Genomic DNA, 20,710 nt, shown 5'->3' on the forward strand with positions numbered 1-20,710 from the left:
GTCTATTTTGTCAGAAATTAATATTGCTACTCCTCTTCTTTTTTGCTTATTGTTTGCTTGATATATTTTTTCCATCCTTTGAGTTTCAGTTTGTTTGTGTCTCTAGGTCTAAGGTGTGTCTCTTGTAGGCAGCATATAGATGGATCGTGTTTCTTTATCAAGTCGGTGACTCTTTGTCTCTTTATTGGTGCATTTAGTCCATTTACATTCAGGGTAATTATAGATAAATAAGTTTTTAGTGCTGTCATTTTGATGCCTTTTCATGTGTGTTGTTGGCAATTTCGTTTTTCCACATACTTTTTTGTGCTGAGGCGTTTTTCTTAGTAAATTGTGAGATCCTCATTTTCATAGTGTTTGACTTTATGTTAGTTGAGTCGTTATGTTTTTCTTGGCTTTTATCTTGAGTTATGGAGTTGTTATACCTTTTTGTGGTTACCTTATTATTTACCCTTTTTCTAAGTAAAAACCTAACTTGTATCGTTCTATATTGCCTTGTATCACTCTCCATCTGGCAGTTCAATGCCTCCTATATTTAGTCCCTCTTTTTGATTATTGTGATCTTTTACCTATTGACTTCCATGATTCCCGGTTATGTGTATTATTATTATTATTATTATTTTGTAATTGATCTTAATTTGTTTGTTTTTGTGATTTCCCTATTTGAGTTGATATCAGGACGTTCTGTTTTGTGACCTTGTATTGTGCTGGTATCTGATATTATTGGTTTTCTGACCAAACATTATCCTTTAGTATTTCTTGTAGCTTTGGTTTGGTTTTTGCAAATTCTCTAAACTTGTGTTTATCTGTAAATATCTTAATTTCGCCTTCATGTATGAGAGAGAGTTTTGCTGGATATATGATCCTTGGCTGGCAGTTTTTCTCCTTCAGTGCTCTGTATACGTCGTCCCATTCCCTTCTTGCCTGCATGGTTTCTGCTGAGTAGTCTGAACTTATTGATTCTCCCTTGAAGGAAACCTTTCTTTTCTCCCTGGCTGCTTTTAAAATTTTCTGTTTATCTTTGGTTTTGGCAAGTTTGATGATAATATGTCTTGGTGTTTTTCTTTTTGGATCAGTCTTAAATGGGGTTCGATGAGCATCTTGGATAGATATCCTTTCGTCTTTCATGATGTCAGGGAAGTTTTGTGTCAGGAGTTCTTCAACTATTTTCTCTGTGTTTTCTGTCCCCCCTCCCTGTTCTGGGACTCCAATCACCCGCAAGTTATCCTTCTTGATAGAGTCCCACATGATTCTTAGGGTTTCTTCATTTTTTTTAATTCTTTTATCTGATTTTTTTTTCAGCTATGTTGGTGTTGATGCCCTGGTCCTCCAGATGTCCCAGTCTACATTCTAATTGCTCGAGTCTGCTCCTCTGACTTCCTATTGCGTTGTCTAATTCTGTAATTTTATTGTTAATCTTTTGGATTTCTACATGCTGTCTCTCTATGGATTCTTGCCACTTATTAATTTTTCCACTGTGTTCTTGAATAATCTTTTTGAGTTCTTCAACTGTTTTATCGGTGTGTTCCTTGGCTTTTTCTGCAGTTTGCCTTATTTCATTTGTGATGTCTTGAAGCATTCTGTAAATTAGTTTTTTATATTCTGTATCTGATAATTCCAGGATTGTATCTTCATTTGGGAAAGATTTTGATTCTTTTGTTTGGGGGGTTGGAGAAGCTGTCATGGTCTGCTTCTTTATGTGGTTTGATATGGACTGCTGTCTCCAAGCCATTACTGGGAAATTAGTTTTTCCAGAAAATCCTCTGACTGGTACGCTGGCTCCAGGCTCTGAAAACAATCACTGCCTCCCCGTATTTGTTCGTTCTCCGTCTCTAAATCTGTGTTTGTTGTTCAGGGTTCGTAGATTGTTATGTATGTGACCGATTCACTTGTTTTTCCGAGTCTTTGTTGCAAGAGGGATCCGTGGTAGCGTCCACCTAGTCCGCCATCTTGGCCCTGCCTCCCCCCAATGTACTTTTAATGGCCAGTTATTCCCCAGTGGTGATGACAACGAGGAAAGGTGAACCAAGATTAGGTGCAGCAATAAGAGAAAGTTCTAACCACAGTTTTTAAACTGAGCTCCTTCTGAAGATGCTTTGAGGGAGATGGCGAGCAGAGAGGTCTATAAACACGGGAAATGGTAACAACAGGGGTAAATATAAAAACATTTTTATTATTATTTAAATCTCTGTAAAAAGTGATTTAAAAAGAAGCAGCAATGCATGATGGCATTTTTATAACATATGTAGAAGTTAACTGTATCACAATAATAGCACAAAGGTCAGTAGTGGAAAATGGAAGTATACTGTTGCATGGTTTGTATACTTGATTTGAAATGTTGTAATATCATTTGAAGATAGACTGTGATAAGTTTAAGACGAATACGATAAACCCTAAAGCAGACACTAAAAAATACAACAAATTACATCTAATTTGTCAACCGAAAACAAAACGAAACAAAATAAACCCGTTGCCGTCAAATTGATTCCTACTCATAGCAACCCTACAGGACACAGTAGAACTGCCCCATAGGATTCCCAAGGAGTGACTGGTGGATTTGAACTGCCGACCCTTAGCTTAGCAGCTGAGCTCTTGATCATTGCAACACCAGGGCTCCAGTTTGCCAATGAAGGATATAAAATGAAATCTTAAAAAAATCCGTATAACCCAAAAGAAGGCAGAAAAAGACAAAAAAAGAGAATAAACAGATGGACAAAAAGAAAACAAAAAGCAAGACAGTAGATTTAAACCCAGTTATGTCAATCAAAATATTAAATGTAAATGGTCTACATACCTCATTTAAAAGGTAGAAATTTTCAAGTTGAATTTAAAAAAGTAAGACCCAATCATAAACTGAACAAGAAGTCAGTTTAAATATAAACACATAAAAAGAGTAAAAGTATGACAAAAACATACCATGCTAACATTAATTTAAAAAGAAAAGAAAAGTTGAAGTGGCTTGATTAATAATAGACAATGAAGATATCAGAGAAAACAATATTACCAGGGATTAAAAAAAATCATTTCACAGCATGAATGGGCCAATTTGTCAAGGGGACATAACAATTCTAAACACTTATACACCTAATAACAAAGCTGCAAAACTGACAGAACTGCAAAAAGAAATAGACAAATCCACAATTAATATTTGAAGTTTTCAACATCCCTCTCAATAAGTGCGAGACCAAATCAACAGGAAATCAGTAAGGATATAGAAAGCTTACAAGACGTAATTGAACAAACTGACTTAATTGACATTACTGAGCATATCACCCAACAGCAGTAGAATAGACCTTCTTGTCAAGTACGGGTGGAACATTTACCAAAATAGACCATAGTCTGGGTCATGAAAAAAGCTTCCATAAATTTAAAAGAAATCAAATCTTAGAAAGTATGTTCTTTGACCGCAATGTAATTAAACCAGAAATCAATAACAAAAAGCCCTCTAGAAAATCTCCAAATATTAGATTACTAAATAACAGATTTCTGAATAACCTATGGATCAAAGAATAAATTAAACTGGAGATTAGAAAATGTTTAAAGCTGAAAAAAAAAAGAAAACACACATATCAAAATTTGTGAGATGGATATAAAGTAGTACTTAAAATTTATAGTATTAAACACCTTATTAAAAAAGAAGGTCTCCAGTCAGAAACCTCAGCTTCTACCTTACAAAATTAGAAAAGGAAGAGCAAATGAAACCCAAAGTAAGCAGAATAAAGAAAATAAAGATCAAAGCAGAAATCAGTAAAAGAGAAAACAGAAACATGATACAGCAATTCAAGGGAACCAAAAGCTGATTCTTTAAAAGATTAATAAAATCAATAAACCTCTAGCCAGTCAAATCAGAAAAAAAGAGAGAACACACAAATTGCCAATATTAGGGATGAGAAAGGTGACATATTCTAGAGACATTAAATGAATTTGATAAGGAAATATTATGCCAATAAATTCAACAACTTTTATGAAATGAATGAGAACAAATAGATAACTTAAACAGCTCTGTATCTATTAAAGCAAATGAATTTGTAGTTAAAAACCATACTTACAGAAAACTCTGGGCCCAGTTGCCTCGGTGATTTCTTTCAGACATTTAAGAAAGAAACAATGCCAGTTCTATACAAACTCTTCCAGAAAATTGAGTGGAGGAGGAAATGCTTCCCAACTCATTTAAAAGGCCAGCATTACTCTGATACAAAAACCAGGTGAATGAATTTTAAGTAAAGAAAAGTACAGACCAATATCCCTCATTAACACAGATGCAAAATTTCTAAATAAAATTTTAGCAAATAGAATGCAACAATATATAAAAAGGATAATACACCATGGTCAAGCAGGATTTATCCCAGGAACTGAAAGGTGGTTTAACATTTAAAAATCAAATAAATTAAAATCATCATATTAGTAAATAAAAAAAAAAATCATTTCAATAAATATACCAAAACATATTTAATAAAATCTAACATCTATTCCTGGTAAACATCTGAGTAAACATATAGAAGAGATCATCCTCAACCTGATAAAGGGCATCTATTAAAAAAAAAAAAAAAAAAAAGCCAACATGATATTTAATGGTGAAGGCTCAACGCTTTCTCCCTAGATCAAGAATGAGGCAGTGCGCCCTTTTACCACTTCTATTAAACATTGTACTGGAGGTTTTAGCCAGTGCAATAGGGCAAGAAAAATAAATAAAAGGGAACCAGAATGGAAAGTAAGGAGTAAACAGTTTTCATTTGCAGATGACATGACTGTCAATGTACGAATCTAATGGATTATACCAGAAAGATCCTAGAACTAATAGATTTTAGCAAGGTTTCAGGCTATAGGATAAATGTATAAAATAAATTTCATTTCTATATGCTTGATGAGTCCCTGGATGGTAGAGTTAAATGCTGGGCAACTAGCCAAAAGAAAGGTTGGCAGTTTGAACTCACCCAGAAGTGCCTTGGAAGATAGGTCTGGCAATCTTCCAAAAGTCCACAGCCTTGAAAACACTGTGGAGCAGTTCTCCTCTGTAACACATGGGGTCGTCATGAGTCAGAATTGACTTGATGGCAACAGCAACAACAGATATAAACAATAGGAAATTGAAATTTAAAAAACAATGCCATGTACAATAGCATCAATAGATACAAAATAATTAATGATGAATTTGATAAAAGATATCCAAAATTTATACCTTGAAGAATATAAAAAATATTAGTGAGAGAAATTAAAGAAGACGTAAATAAATGGAGACATACTGTTTTCATGGGTTAGAGGTTGCAATATTGTTAAAATGTCTTTTCTCAGAAAATTGATCTGTGAATTCCATGCACTCTCAAGAAGTATCCCAGCAGGCATTTTGAGGAAATTCACAAACTGTTTCATATGGAAATGTAAAGGACATGAGAAGCTAAAAGTTTGCAGAACAAAGCTGGAGGATTTATGCCACTTGCCTTTAAAATTCATCATAAAGCTACAGTAATCAAGTACGGGGAGTGGTATTGTGAGTTGCTGTGAGCCGATTCCAACTCGTAGCAACCGCATGTGTGCAGAGTAGAGCTGCTCCATAGGGTTTTCAAGGCTATACCTTTCAAAAGCAGATCACCAGGCCTGACTTCCTAGGCACCTCTAGGTGGGTTTGAACTGCCAAAGTCGTGGCTAGTTGAACACTTAACTGTTTGTACCACCTGGGGAATCCAGTATTAATGTAAAGATATGTGTAGATCAACATAGCAGACTAGAGAGTCCAGAAATAGACCCAGGCATATATGCTCAATTGATTTTTAACATAGGCAAATAGGTAATTTAGAAGACAAAGATAGTTCAACAAATGGTGCAGGAAAAATGGATATCCATAGGCAAAAAAAAGAGCTTCGATCCATACCTCAAACCACACACAAAAGTTAAGTCAAAATGGGTCACAGAACTAAATGTAATACCTTGAAGAATAAAACTTCCAGAAAAAAACATATGAAAAATTCCTTGTGGCCTTGGATTAAGCTAATGTTTTTCTTAGATACAACACCAGAAGCAACAATCATAAAAGAAAAATTGTATAAAGTAGACTTCATCAAAGTTAAGAGCTTGTGTTCTTTGAAAAATACTATGAACAGAATGAAAAGACAAACTACACACTAGGATAAAAACATCTGCAAATCACATATCTGATAGAAGACCTGCACTCAAAACACAAAAATTAAAAAAAACAAAACAAAAAAAACACCCAACACAAATTGTCTTTAATAGGTAAATTATTTGAGTAGACGCTTCGCCAAAGGAGATACATGGATGGCAAATAAACTAATGAAAAGATGTTCAACTTCCTTAGTCATTAGAGTCATAAGTCAAATTAATAAAGTCACAATGACATACCACCACTCACCTATTAAAATGACTAATATTAAAAAAAAACTGAATATATCAACTTGACTTTCATACACTGTGGCTAGTAAAGTAAAATGGTATAATAACTTAGGAAAACAGCTTGGTGGCTGCTTAAAACGGTAAATATATCCCTACCATGTGACCCAATCATTCTACTCCAAGGTATTGACTCTTAATAAACGAGAGCACATATCCATCCAAAGATCTGTACACAGATATTCATAGCAGCTTTATTTATAATAGACCAACACATCAAACAACCCAAGTGTCCGTCAATGGGTGAATGAATAAGTATATCGTAATATGTCCCCAAAATGGAATACTATTCAGCAATAGAAAGAATAAACTATTGATACATGCAGCAACATATATGAATTTCAAAATAAATATGTTTTGTGAAATACACCAGACCAAGAAGAGCCCATATTATATGATTATGATTCCATTCGCGTTAACTCAAAAAAAAAATTCAACCTAATCTATGGACAGAAATCAAACCAGTGCTTTTATGGGGCTGGGACAGGGAGCAGGGGAGGACAAGGAAAAGTGTAAACAACACAAGGAAAGTTTGGGAGTGAGGAGTGTTCATTTGCACTATGTTGGTAGTTTCACGGCTGTAGCCTATGTCCAAATATATCAAATTATCCACTTTAAATTGCCGCAGTTTATTGAATGTCATTGACACCCCAATAAAGCAATTATAAATACATACGTACATACATACTGGTTGCTATGAGTTGAAATCGACTCCATGGCAGTGGGTTTTTTTGGGTTTATATACCGGAGGAAGCCAAAAATTCATAGAATAGATCAAGCAAAAATCAGAAATGTCATGGGTAAGTGCTAGCAAAGAAGTAAGACCTGGTATCGCAGCAGTAAAGTGCTCAGCTGCTAACCGAAAGGTCGGCGATTCAAACCCACTAGCAGCTCCACAGGAGAAAAATGTGGCAGTCTGCTTCCATAAAGACTACAGCCTTGGAAACCCTACGGGGCAGTTCTACCCGGTCCTGTAGGGTCGCTAAGAGTTGGAATCCACTCGACTGCAGCTGGATTTAGCACAGAACTACAACTCAGAGTGTTTCAGTTTTGCTTTCCCAGCAACTTGTTTCTGTTGTCCCCAAGTCACCTGTTCAGATCTGTAACATTTAAGTCAATGTTATTCATTACTAAGAAAATATAATTCCTGAATGGTACCCCGGGTTTTGTTATAGTAGGGATAGACTGTAACAATAGAAAAACATTTCTCAGGAGTTTTCCCAATGGGGTAAAAACTAATTCTAATGCTGTTATGCTTTTCCAGTTCCCCATATGCCTGCATGGACGTCCATACTAACCTGAGAATAAGATCTAAAGCCACTGAACCAGTCCCACCCAGGAAGCCACAGAGCTGCACAAGATTAAGGAATTCCCTGGTTAACCTGTAGTCTTGGCAAGTAAATGGATGCTGAATTTATTGGTTGGTTTTGAAGACTGGGAATACAGGAGTCCATAGAAACCATTTAAGCTCCCTGAAGTCACCTTAAATTCAGTGAGCTCTGAATTCATAGCTCCAATTAATCAGCCAAATCACTGGGATGTACTTATTAGCCGGAGATCACGTTAGTCACTACTGTCAAGGAAGAAAGGAAAGGTAAATCACGGTGCTTATTTCAATTAATTTCACATCTAGCTGGGACAGTGTTATCCCACTTACAGTAAACTGAATAGGAAGGACATGTTCTGAGGCACTGGAACCTGGGCAAGTCCTCTGACCTCTTTGCTTCAGTTTTCTCTGTTCTGCACACTCACTCTGTTCCAGCCACGCTGGCCTCTTGTTCTCCTAACGCACCGAGCTCCTTCTTGCCTCATTGTCCTCGAACACACAGTTTCTTCTTCCCGGAACAAGTTACCCTTCACATTCTGACCATTCTCTTTCAGGTCACCTCAGACAAACTTTCCTTGACCCTCCTAGGTAGAGTTATTCCCCACCATACCCCAACCCCTGTTACTTCTATCATATACTCTTATAACAGTAAAGCAAAATTGGTAATTATCACTTTTTTATTTGTTTACTTGTTGTCTGTCTCTCCACAGTATGAAAACTTTCTGAGGGCAGGAACCTTATCAGTTTTTTTCTGTACCCAAGTACCAAGAGTGTGTTCTAATAGGTAATAATAATAATAATAAAAAGTTTTATCAAGTTGATCCCAACTCGTGGTGACCTCACGTGTGCAGAGTGAAATGATGCTCCATAGGGTTTTCAATGGCTGATTTTTTGGAAGTATATCACCAGGCATTTCTTCCGAGGTGCCTCTGAGTGGGCTAGCATCTCCAAGTTTTTGGTCAGCAGCCAAGAATGGTAAGCATTTACACCAGCCAGGGAATAAGTACTTGTTTTAGTCATCTAGTACTGCTATAACAAATACCACAAGTGGGTGGCTTTAACAAAGAGAAGTTTACTTTCTCACAGTAACGTAGGCTAAATGTCCAAATTCGGGGTGTTAGCTCCAAGGGAAGGCATTCTCTCTCTGTCAGCCTTCTCATCAATCTTCCTCTGCTCGAGCAGCTTCTCAGGTACAGGGACCCCGGGTCCAAAGGATGGCGCTCTGCTCCTGGTGCTGCTTCCTTGGTGGTATGAGGTCCCCGTCTCCCTGCTTGCTTCTTTCTTTTATATCTCAAGAGATTGCCTCAAGACACAATCCAATCCTGTAGATTGAGTCCTGCCTCATTAACACAACTGCCACCCATCCTCCCTCATAAACATCATAGAGGCAGAATTTACAACATATAGGAAAATGACACAATACCGGGAATCATGCCCCAGTCCAACTGATACACACATTTTTAGGGGGGCATATTTCAATCCATGACAGTACTCAAAATCTGTTTGTTGAATTAATGAATGGAACTTAAAAAGGAAAATAATTCCTACTCTCCTTATTTTGCAGGATGCCCATAACAGAGAAAATGGCTCTGAAACACGACCCATTCAGAAATATAAAGGTATAGGTATTCTTATTATTAAGGGGTAATGTGATGTAGCTCAGAATTCAAAGCTGGTTGAGTAAAGAACACTGTTTAAATTGGGCTGGAATGATCTGAGACAGCTTTCTGGAGTTGAGGTGGAGTCTTAAATAGCTGAGATAATCATGCCTTGCCTGCCTGGATATACCTCAATCTAATGTTGAGGTCTTTCCCCTCTTGGCTTCATAAGCAATTATTTTGCTTGCTCCCTTTTATTAAGGGTGTTCTTCACTTTTCCGTTTATAAGTCAAAGAGCAGGTGGGGTTGTCATTTTTGAAGGAACAGTCAAGGAACATAACTCTCGCACATTTAAAGAACTGCGATGGCTTTGTGTTGTTCCTCTTAGGACTCAGAGCTTGCAGATCTTCTCCTCTGCCATTTATTTGGAAATGATAGTATTGAGGCCAAACTAGCACTGAACCCTGTGGAAGGAGAAATACTCAGTGTTGCTGAGAATAGGGGAACCCACTTGCCCTCCTTGGATCCTTGAGGCTTGCCTGAGGAAACTCGCTTTCTCTTGAAATATGAAGGCTCAATGCCTTACCTGGGCAAATGCCATTTACAGGTATAGGAATATTGGAGGAGAGGGTAAAAGGTAGGTAACAATCCTGGATTTGCAGGTGCCCCCCCCAAAAAAGACTCCAATTTGGAAAAGCATCTATGTCTATATGTCACCTTCCATGTGGAAGACCCAGACCCAATTCCCAGACAATGCACCCCGTGTGCAGCTATCACCCATCTGTCAGTGCAGGCTTGTGTGTTGTTGCATTGCTGAACAGGTTGCATCAGAGCTTCCAGACTAAGACAGACTAGGAAGAAAGGCCTGGCAGTCTATTTCCAAAAATCAGCCAATGAAAACTCTATGAATCACAACAATCCAAGTGGTAACCTATCATGGGGATTGTGCTAGATCGATCAGTATTTCATTCTGTTGTGCATGGGGTCACCATAAGTTAGGGGCCTACTCAAAGGCAGCTAACAACTATATATATATATCCATACATACACACATATATATATACACCCGTATATACATATAACTGACTAGAAGAGATCCATATTTATGCCTATTCCCAAGAAAGGTGATCCAACCTAGTGTGGAAATTATCAAACAATATCATTGATATCACACAGAAGTAAAATTTAGCTGAAGATCATTGAAAAGCGGCTACAGCAGTATATCAACAGGGAACTGCCAGAAATTCAGGCTGGATTCAGAAGAGGATGTAGAACCAGGGATACCATTGCTAATGTCAGATGGATACTGGCTGAAAGCAGAAGATACCAGAAAGATGTTTACCCAAGTTTTATTGACAATGCAAAGGCATTTGACTGTGTGGATCATAAAAATTATGGATAACATTGAGAAGATTGGAAATCTCCAAGCACTTAATTGTGCTCATGAGGAACCTGTACATAGAACAAGAGGCAGTTGTTTGCACAGAACAAGGGAATACTGATTGGTTTAAAGTCAGGAAAGGTGTGCTTCAGGGTTGTATCCTTTCACCATGCCTATTCAATCTGTATGCTGAGCAAATAATCAGAGAAGCTGCTGGACTGCGTGAAGAAGAACAGGGCATCGGGATTGGAGGAAGACTCATTAACAACCCGTGTTTTGCAGGTGATACAATCTTGCTTGCTGAAAGTGAAGAGAACTTGAAGCACATACTAATGAAGATCAAAGACCACAGCCTTCAGTATGGATTACACCTGAACACAAAGAAAATAAAAATCCTCACAACTGGATCAATAAACAACATCATGATAAATGGAGAAAAGATTGACATTGTCAAGGATTTGTTGACTTGGATTCTTAATCAACACCAATGCATTGCGGTGGGCAAATCAACTGCAAAAGACCTCTTTAATGTGCTGGAAAGCAAAGATGTCACATTGAAGACTAAGGTGCATCTGACCCAAGCCATGCTATTTTCAATCACGTCATAAGTTATGCAAAAGCTGGACAATGAGTAAGGAAGATCAAAGAAGAATTGATGCCTTTGAATTGTGGTGTTGGTGAAGAATATTGGTTATACCATGGACTGCCCAAAGAAGGAACAAATCTGTCCTGGAGGAAGTACAACCAGAATGCTCCTTAGAAGCGAGGATGGTGAGACTATGTCTTACATGCTTTGGACATGTTATCAGGAGGGATTGGTCCCTGGAGAAGGACACCATGCTTGGTAAAGCACAGGATCAGGGAAAAAGAGGAAGGTCCTCAACAAGATGTTGACACGGTGGCTGTAACAATGAGCTCCAGCATAACAACAATTGTAAGCATGGTGCGGGACCAGGCAGTGTTTTGTTCTGTAGTACATAGGGTGGCTATGAGTGGAAACTGATTTAATGGCACCTAACAACAACAACAACAACATATATAGATAGATATCCATGGAAATATGTATGTATATGTATATATATATCCACCACTCATCTGTCAATTTGTCCTACTGTAATTGTTTGCATGTTGCCGTGATGCTGAAAGCTATACCACCGTTATTTCAAATACCAGCAGGGTCACCCGTGGTACACAGGTTTCAGCAGAGCTTTCAGACTAAGACAGACAAGAAAGAACGACCTGGTAATTTAATTCTTTTTTAAAAAAAATGGCCATTGGAAACCTCATGAATAGCAGCAGAACATTGTCTGATATAATGCTGGAAAATGAGCCTGTCAGTTTGGAAGACACTCAAAATATGATTGAGGAAGAGCTGCCTCCTCAAAGTAGGGTCGAACTTAATGACATGGAATAAAGCTTTCAGAACCTTTATTTGCTGATGTGGCACAGCTCAAAATGAGAAGAAATAGCTGCCAACGTGCATTAGTAATTGGAAAGTGGAGTGTACGAACTATGAATCTGGGAAAATGGGAAGTTGACAAAAATTTGAAATGGACTGCTTGGAGATTGATATCCTAGACATAAGTGATGTGAAAAGGACAGGTATTAGCCATTTTGAATCAGACGGTCGTATGGTCTACTATGCCAGGAATGACAAATTGAAGAGGAATGGCATCACATTCATTGTCAAAAGGAACATTTCAAGATCTATCCCGAAGTACTCTTGATGATAAGATAATATTCATATAAGAAAGCCTATAAGGAAAACCAGTTAAAAAGATGATTATTCAAATTTAAACACCAACCACTAATTCCAGAGATGAAGAAATTGAAGTTTTTTATCAACTTCTGCAGTCTAAAATTGATAAAACATTCAGTATGGGTGCAGTGATCATTACTGGTGATTAGAATGAGAAAATTGGAAACAAACAAGAAGGATCAGTAGTTAGAAAATATGGCCTTGGTGAAACAAACGATGCTGGAGATCTCATGATATAAGGTTGCAAGACCAACAGCCTATACATTGGAAATGCTTTTTATCAACAACATAAATGGCAATTATACACATGAACCTAATCATATGGAATACACAGAAATCAAATTGACTACATCTGTGGAAAGAGACAATGGAGAAACTCCATGTCATCAGACAGAACAAGGCCAGGGGTCGACTATGGCCCAGACCATCCGTTGCTCATATGCAAGTTCAAGTTGAAGATGAAGAAAAACAAAACAAGTCCATGAGAGCCAAAGTACAACTCAGGTATATCCCACCTGAATTTAGAGACCATCTCAAGAATAGATTTGACATCCTGAACACTAATGATCAAACCAGATGAGTTGTGGGATGACATCAAAGGTACCATACATGAAGAAAGCAAGAAGTCATTAAAAAGACAGAAAAGGAAGAAAAGTCCAGAACGGATGGCAGAAGAGACTCTGATACTTGCTCTTGACTGCAGAGTAGCTAAAGCAAATGGAAGAAATCATGACGTAAAGGAGCTGAACGGAAGATTTCAAAGGGTGGCTCGAAAAGGCAAAGTATTATAATGAAATGTGCAAAGATCTGGAGTTAGAGAACCAGAAAGGAAGAACGTTCTCAGCATTTCTCAAGTGGAAAGCATTAGAAAAAAATTCAAGCCTCAAGTAGCAATATTGAAGGATTCTATGGGCAAAATGTTGAACAATGCAGGAAGCAACAAAAGAAGATGGAAGGAATACACATAGTCACCGTACCAAAAAGAGTTGGTCAACGTTCAACTATTTCTGGAGGTAGCATGTGATCGAGAACCAATGGTGCTGAAGGAAGAAATCCAAGAGGCACTGAAGGCATTGGTGAAAAACAAGGCTCCAGGAATTGGCAGACTACCAGTTGAGATGTTTGAACAAACAGATGCAACACTGGAAGCACTCACTCAGCTATGCCAAGAATTTTGAATGAGGGGCATGTGGCCAACCAACTGGAAGAGATCCATATCTGTGCACATTCCGAAGAAAGGTGATCCAACAGAATGCAGAAATTGTTGAACAATATCATTAATATATCACATGCAAGTAAAATTTTGCTGAAAATAATTCAAAAACATTTGCAGCCGTACATCAATAGGCAACTGCCAGAAATTCAAGCTGGATTAAGAAGTGGACGTGGAACCAGGGATATCACTGCTGATGTCAAATGAATCTTGGCCGAAAGCAGACAATACTAGAAAGGTGTTTACCCGTATTACATTGACTATGCAAAGACATTGGACTGTATGGATCATAACAAGTGATGGATAACATTGTGAAGAATAAGAATTCCAGAACACTTAATGGTGCTCATGCAAAACCTATACACAGACAAAGAGGCAGTCTTTCAAACAGAACAAGGGGAGACTGCATGGTTTAAAATCAGAAAAGGTGTGTGTCAGGGTTGTATCCTTTCGCCATACTTAGTCAATCTTCATGCAGAGCAAATAATCTGAGAAGCTGGACTATATGAAGAAGAATGCGGTATCAGGATTGGAGGAAGACTTATTAACAACCTGCGTTATACATATGACACAACCTTGCTTGCTGAAAGTTAAGAGGACTTGAAGCACTTACTGATTAGGATCAAAGATGACAGAGTTCAGTATGCATTACACCTCAACATAAAGAAAACAAAAATCCTCACAACTGATCCAGTAAGCAACATCATGATAAACAGAGAAAAGATGGAAGTTGTCGAGGATTTCAATTTAATTTACTTGGATCCACAATCAATACCCATGGAAGCAGCAGTCGAGAAATCAAATGATGTATGGCCTTGAGTAAATTTGCTGCAAAAGAATTCTTTAAAGATGTCACTTTGAGAACTAAGATAGCCTGACCTAAGCCATGGTATTTTCCATTGCTTTCATATACATGCAAAAGCTGGACAATGAATAAAGAAGACCAAGAAAGAATTGATGCTTTTGATTTACAGTGTTGGCAAAGAATATTGAATATACCACAGACTTGCAGAAGAACAAACAAATCTGTCTTGAAAAAAGTATAGCCAGAATGTTCTTTAGAAGTGAGAATGGCGAGACTTCATCTCGTGTACTTTAGACATGTTATTAGGAGGGACCAGTTTCTGGAGAAAGACATCATACTTGGTAAAGCAGAGGGTCAGTGAAAAAGAGGGAGACCCTCAATGAGATGGACTGACACAGTGACTGCAATAATGGGCTCAAACATAACAATGATTTTAAGGATGGCACAGGACCAGGCAGTGTTTTGTTTTGTTCTACATAGGGTCACTATGATTCGGAACTGACTTGATGGCACCTAACAACAACAACATACACACACACATATATATACACACTCACAGCCACAAAATACTGTAATGTGTATTCTGCAGATCAGCTAGAGGCAGTTTTGATAGTAAGAAAAATCCTGAAGGTGGTCTCAAAGAGACTTAGTTCTACTTCCACCTCTGGACCTGACTTGAGACACCATACAAGTCATTTCCCCTTCTAACTGGGTTTGGCCTTCTGAATAAAATGAGAAACGTGGATTAAATTCTCTCTCAGGTCCAGTCTAGTTTTGTTACTCCTGTGGAAATCACGTAGACTTCTTGTGAAAATGAGAGGGAGTCCAGGGTGACGTGGAGACTTTAACCATGTTTGTTTAACCTCCACATTGATGCTGTTGAGGAAGTGGTCTAAGGACCCTCACACCCTAATTTAACCTGGCTTGCAAGGTTCTAATGTGCAGAAGAGAGAAAACAACAAACGTCTCTGACTGATGTAGGCAAAAAAAGAGCTTATCGAAGGATATTGGGTGATACACAGAATCATTAAGACTGAAGAAGTGGGGGGGCGGGTCCTGGGGGTCAGTCAGGACCATAAAAATGGTGCTGTGAGTCTAGTGCAGTGAGGAGCCCACTCTCCCTCCACAGAACACTGATGCCAGGCAGACACCACTGCACCAGTCAGCCTGGGACACAGGCAATCACAACTGGCAGCGGGCATGTAGCACCAGCTGCCACCACCTGCCTCTGGAATGAATACTTGGCTGTCTCTGCTTTTTGAGTCATAAGCTCCCAGTTCTGTCTTGGTGGCTGGGTCTGATAGCCCTAACATCAGTTATATAACCTAGTTCCAAGTACAAGAGAAATGGGAAGTTAGTACTGGGTGATTCAACATCTATAATGGGAAACAAGTTCTGTCTCCCACTAAGAATTGTGATCTAAAAAAGTTCTCCCACAGATGAAGAGGTTCAGATATATTGCAGCCCTAAAAAGACAAATGTTTAAAAGCCTGAATAATTTATTAATAGGAAAAGAACATTCCTCCTATACATGTCATTGAAGACTTCAACTTCTAAAATCTAGGCCTGGAGAAAAGACTAAACCAAACCATTCACCACTGAGTCAGTTCCAACTCATGGAGACTCCACGTGTATCAGAATAGAACTGTGCTGCACAGGATTTTAATGGCAGTGCCCTTTTGAAGCAAATCTCCAGGCATTTCCGCCAAGGTGCTTCTGGGTAGGTTTGAACTGCCAACCTTTTGGTTAATAGTCAAGCACTTAACCACCCAGAGACTCCAGAAAACAGACACCAGGCCACCTAATCCCCTTTATTTTACACATGGGTAACAGGGGTATACAAAAAAGAAAGAGGGATGATAAAAAAAACCCAGGTTCACAACTGGACCACAAGAACACAGATTTCCTGCCTTTAGACCAATCGTCTCCACTATATCACGCTGCCTTCCAAGACAAAGAACAGAATCCCTTCTTTGTCAAACAAGGTGAAACGCCAAATGTTCGTATAGCATATTTATTTCAGTACCTTAGTTTGGTTGGATTTACCATGAAGGTTTTAAGATTAAATAGATTTAGATATGATCCCCTCCCCTCAAGATTCAAATCTAATTAGTATTTATTAACCACCTGCTATAAAAAAAAAAAAAAAATTTTTTTTTTTTTATAATGGCAGACACTGATCTGGTGTTTTCCTTAATGTAGCAGGGAGTGCAGGGATCTGTCTGGACCCGAGGAAACAACTGGTATTGGGGTCTGGAGCGCTGTGGAGCGTCTCTTACCCTCTGTCACCTCTGCTTCTCTCTAATCATCATTTTCTCCTCCCTTTTTGATAGAAACCTTTGCAGCTGGTCTTCTTGGCTGAAGACAAGACTGCCAATAGCTGTGGGAAGATAGCTTACATCATCAGTAAGTAACCCAGCTCCCTTAGTCCCAATACCAACTTCTGAAGAAGAAACGATTGGTCCATGGTGTCCATCCCTGGCCCAGTCAACTGTAGCCAAGGTGTCAGAGTCACCTTGTACAACATGGCTGTTTCCAGAGTAACCATGGGGATGGGGAAAGTAGTTCCTGATAAAGATGTGAAATGATCAAAGAAAACACTGATCTCAGCATACATGCATTAATTAATTTAACACTCACATTCTAGCCCTGTTTATTTTATTCATCAAATATTTATTGAACTTGGCTACAATCTAGGCTTTGTTTTAGATACTAAACCCATTGCCGTTGAGTCGATTCCGACTCATAGCAACCCTAGTAGAACTGCCCCATAGGGTTTCCACAGAGTGGCTGTTGGATTCTAACTGCCAGCTTTTGGTTAGCAGCCGAACTCTTAACCACTGTGCTACCAGGGCTCCACTTTAGAAACTAGGGATACCCAAAAACCGATTGCCGTCAAGTCAACTTGTAGTGACCCTGTAGCACGGAGTAGGACTGCCCCGTAGGGTTTTCAAGGAGTGGCTAGTGGATTCGACTTTTTGGTTTGCAGCTGAGCTTTCAACCACTGTGTCACCAAGGCTCCACTAGGTATGCAGCAGTGAGCAAAATAAAGATAGAAACAAAAGATAAATAAACAAGGAAACATGTTGTAGGTCGATAATAGTAAGAACCATCAAAAAAGTGAAGCAGGGTTGAGGTGGGGGGTGTATGTGCACACACGCACTATTTTTTATACCATGGACAGTGAAAGCATCAATGAAGAGGTGATATTTGGGTAGAAATCTAAAGGAAGTGAGAAACTGAACTCTGAAGCTATTGGGGCAAAAGCACTCCAGAGACCTTGAGGCCGGCATGCGCTTCATTTGTTTAAAGAACAGCAAGGAGGTTGAAATGGCTATAGCAGACTGTGAGAGGAAGAGTACCAGGAGATGATACCCAAGAAGGGAGAGGAGCTGGATCTTGTAGGAAGGACCTTGGGTTTTGTAGACTGCGATAAGAGCTGTGGCTTCTACTCTGGGTGAGATGGAAAGTCATTAGAATGTTTTAAGCAGAGAAGTAATGCGATCTCACATATGTCTGTTGTGTTGAGAGCAGGCTGCAGGTGTGCAAGGGTGCAAAGAGGGAGACAGTTAGGAAGGTCTTTTTTGTTTTTAATTGTACTTTGGATGAAGGTTTACAGAACAAACTGGCTTCTCATTAAACAAAGAACACACACATTGTTTTGTGACATTGGTTACCAACGCTGGGGCCTGTCAACACTCTCCCCTTCTCGAACTTGGATTCCCCGTTACCAGCTTTCCCATCCCCTCCTGCCTTCTAGTCCTTGCTCCTGGGCTGGTGTGCCCCTTTAGTCTCGTTTTGTTTCATGGGCCTCTCTAATCTTTGGCTGAAAGATGAATCTCAGGGGTGACTACATTACTAAGCTAAAAGGATGTCCAGAGGCCATACTCTTGGAGTTTCTCCATTCTCTGTCAGACCAGTAAGCCTGGCCTTTTTTTCTCTTTTTTCTGAGTTAGGATTTTGTTCTACGTTTTTCTCCAACTCTGTTTGGGACCTTCTATTATGATTCCTGTCAGAGCAGTCAGTGGTGGTAGCCAGGCACCATCTAGTTGTGCTGGACTGTCTGGTGAAGGCTGTGATAGTTGTGGTCCATTAGTCAGTTAGGAAGCTCTTGTGATCATTTAAGCAAGAAACAAATTGGTTTAGAACAAGTGGTAGTGCGAAGGTGGTGAAATTCTAGATTTATGTTGAAGGTGGAGCTGACAGAATATGTTAATTGTTGTATATAAGAAATAAGTGAAAGGAGGGATTTGTTGACAAGTCCAAGAATTTTGACCTAAGCAACTGAAAAGACAGAGTTGCCCCGTACTATGATGGGGAAGATGGGGTGGAGGGGGCCAAGGGGGTGAGGAAAATTGAGTTCAGTTTTGCACATGTTAAGATTGACATCCAAGTGGATGCTGAGTGGGCAGTTGGCATTGTGAATATTAAATTCAGGTAAGAAACTCTGCTGGTAATGAATACGTTGGAATTGTCCATACACAGATAGTATTTAAAGCCTTGAAATGGAATGAGCTCACCTTGGAAGTGAATATCAATACAGAAGAGATGAGGACAGTGATCCCTGGGGCTGTCCAACATGTAGAGATTGTAGAGATGAAGAGGAACTGAAAGGGATATTAAACAGGAGCGTTCTGTAAGGCAGGAAGAGAAACAAGAGAGAATGATATTCCAGAAGGCAAGTAAAAGAAGTGTTTCAAGAGGAAGGAGAGATTAAGTGAGTCAATAGTTCCTGAAACTCCAGTCTAGAGAAGACCATTGGATTTAACAACATGGAGGTCACTGATATCTAAGTCTTGTTTCAGGGATGTGGTAGGAACCAAATCCAAGCACAATAAGTACAAGTGAGAAAAAGAAGAGAGAGAAGTCAGAGACAGCTAGCATAGAAAAATCCTTAGGAAAAAAATTAGCTGTAAAAGTATACAGAAAGGGTAAATGGTAGGTGGAGGTCAAGAGAGGTTTGTTTGTTTTTCAGATGGGAGTGTTGAAGCATCTTTGTGTGCTTATGTGAATGATCCTGTAGATAGGAGAAAACATTGTATGGAAGAGAGAAGGGAGAATTACCGGAGAGATGTCCCTGGGTGGGTGAGAAATGATGGGGTCGCCTGTGCAAAAGTTGGCGTTAGCTTAGAAAGTTCAGCCTTAGTAACTGGAGGGAAATTCAGCATATAGGTACAGATGCTGGTGAGGTGGAAAATGTGGTGGTAGAAATGTATGGAAATTCCTTTCCTAAGCATTCCTCTTACCCAAGCAAAATAAGAAACAAGGTCATAAGCTAAGAGTAATGGAGGGGGAGGTCTTGGAGGTTTCGGGAGACTGGAAAAAGTATAAAATATAAGCAAATAAGAGATTAGATGGTCAGAGAAATGTAATAGGATTTCTAGTCTGCACTATAGGCCCTTCGAAGTTCGTGATCATGAATTTAAAGTGAGACCAGACAGCAGGGTTATTTGGTGTTTTCCAGCCACATTTAGCTGCATATGTGCAGGCATGGAGTAGGTGGGTGTCTTAATTATCTAGTGCTGTTATAACAGAAATACCACAAGTGGATGGCTTTCACAAAGAGAAATTTATTCTCTCACAGTCTAGTAGGCTTCAAGTCTAAATACAAGGCGTCAGCTCCAGGGGAAGGCTTCCTTTCTTTGTCAGCTGTGGAGAAAGGTCCTTGTCCTCAGTCTTCCTTTGGTCTGGGAGCATCTTAGCACAGGAACCTCAGGTCCAAAGGACGTGTTCTGCTCCTGGCACTGCTTTCTTTGTGGTATGAGGTCCCAATATCTCTCTGCTCACTTCTCTCTTTTATGTCTCAAAAGAGATTTGCTTAAGACACTATCTAATCTTGTTGATCTCATCAATATAACTGCTGCTAATCCATCTTATTACATCATAGTGATAGGATTTACAGCACATAGAGAAATCACATCAGATGACAAAATGGTAGACAATCATACAATACTAGGAATCATGACCTATACAGGTTGACAGGTATTTTGGGGGGACACAATTCCTTCTATGACATTGGGTATTGAATCTAACCAAATTTGGGGTCTTTCCAGGCACATTTGATGAAGGTGAGGAGAGGAAGTGAATTGAAGGTGTGGATAAAGGGGTCGTTATAATAATGGACTGTGAAAACTAAGCTGGTTAAGGCGGTAAAAGAGGTAAAGGGGTACAAAACAACGAAGAAAGTAGTAGGGATTGATGACTGTGGATCCCAGTAGGGTTAAC

Source organism: Elephas maximus, chromosome 1 (assembly GCF_024166365.1).
Source record: "Elephas maximus indicus isolate mEleMax1 chromosome 1, mEleMax1 primary haplotype, whole genome shotgun sequence".
NCBI classification, from domain to species: Eukaryota; Metazoa; Chordata; class Mammalia; order Proboscidea; family Elephantidae; genus Elephas; species Elephas maximus.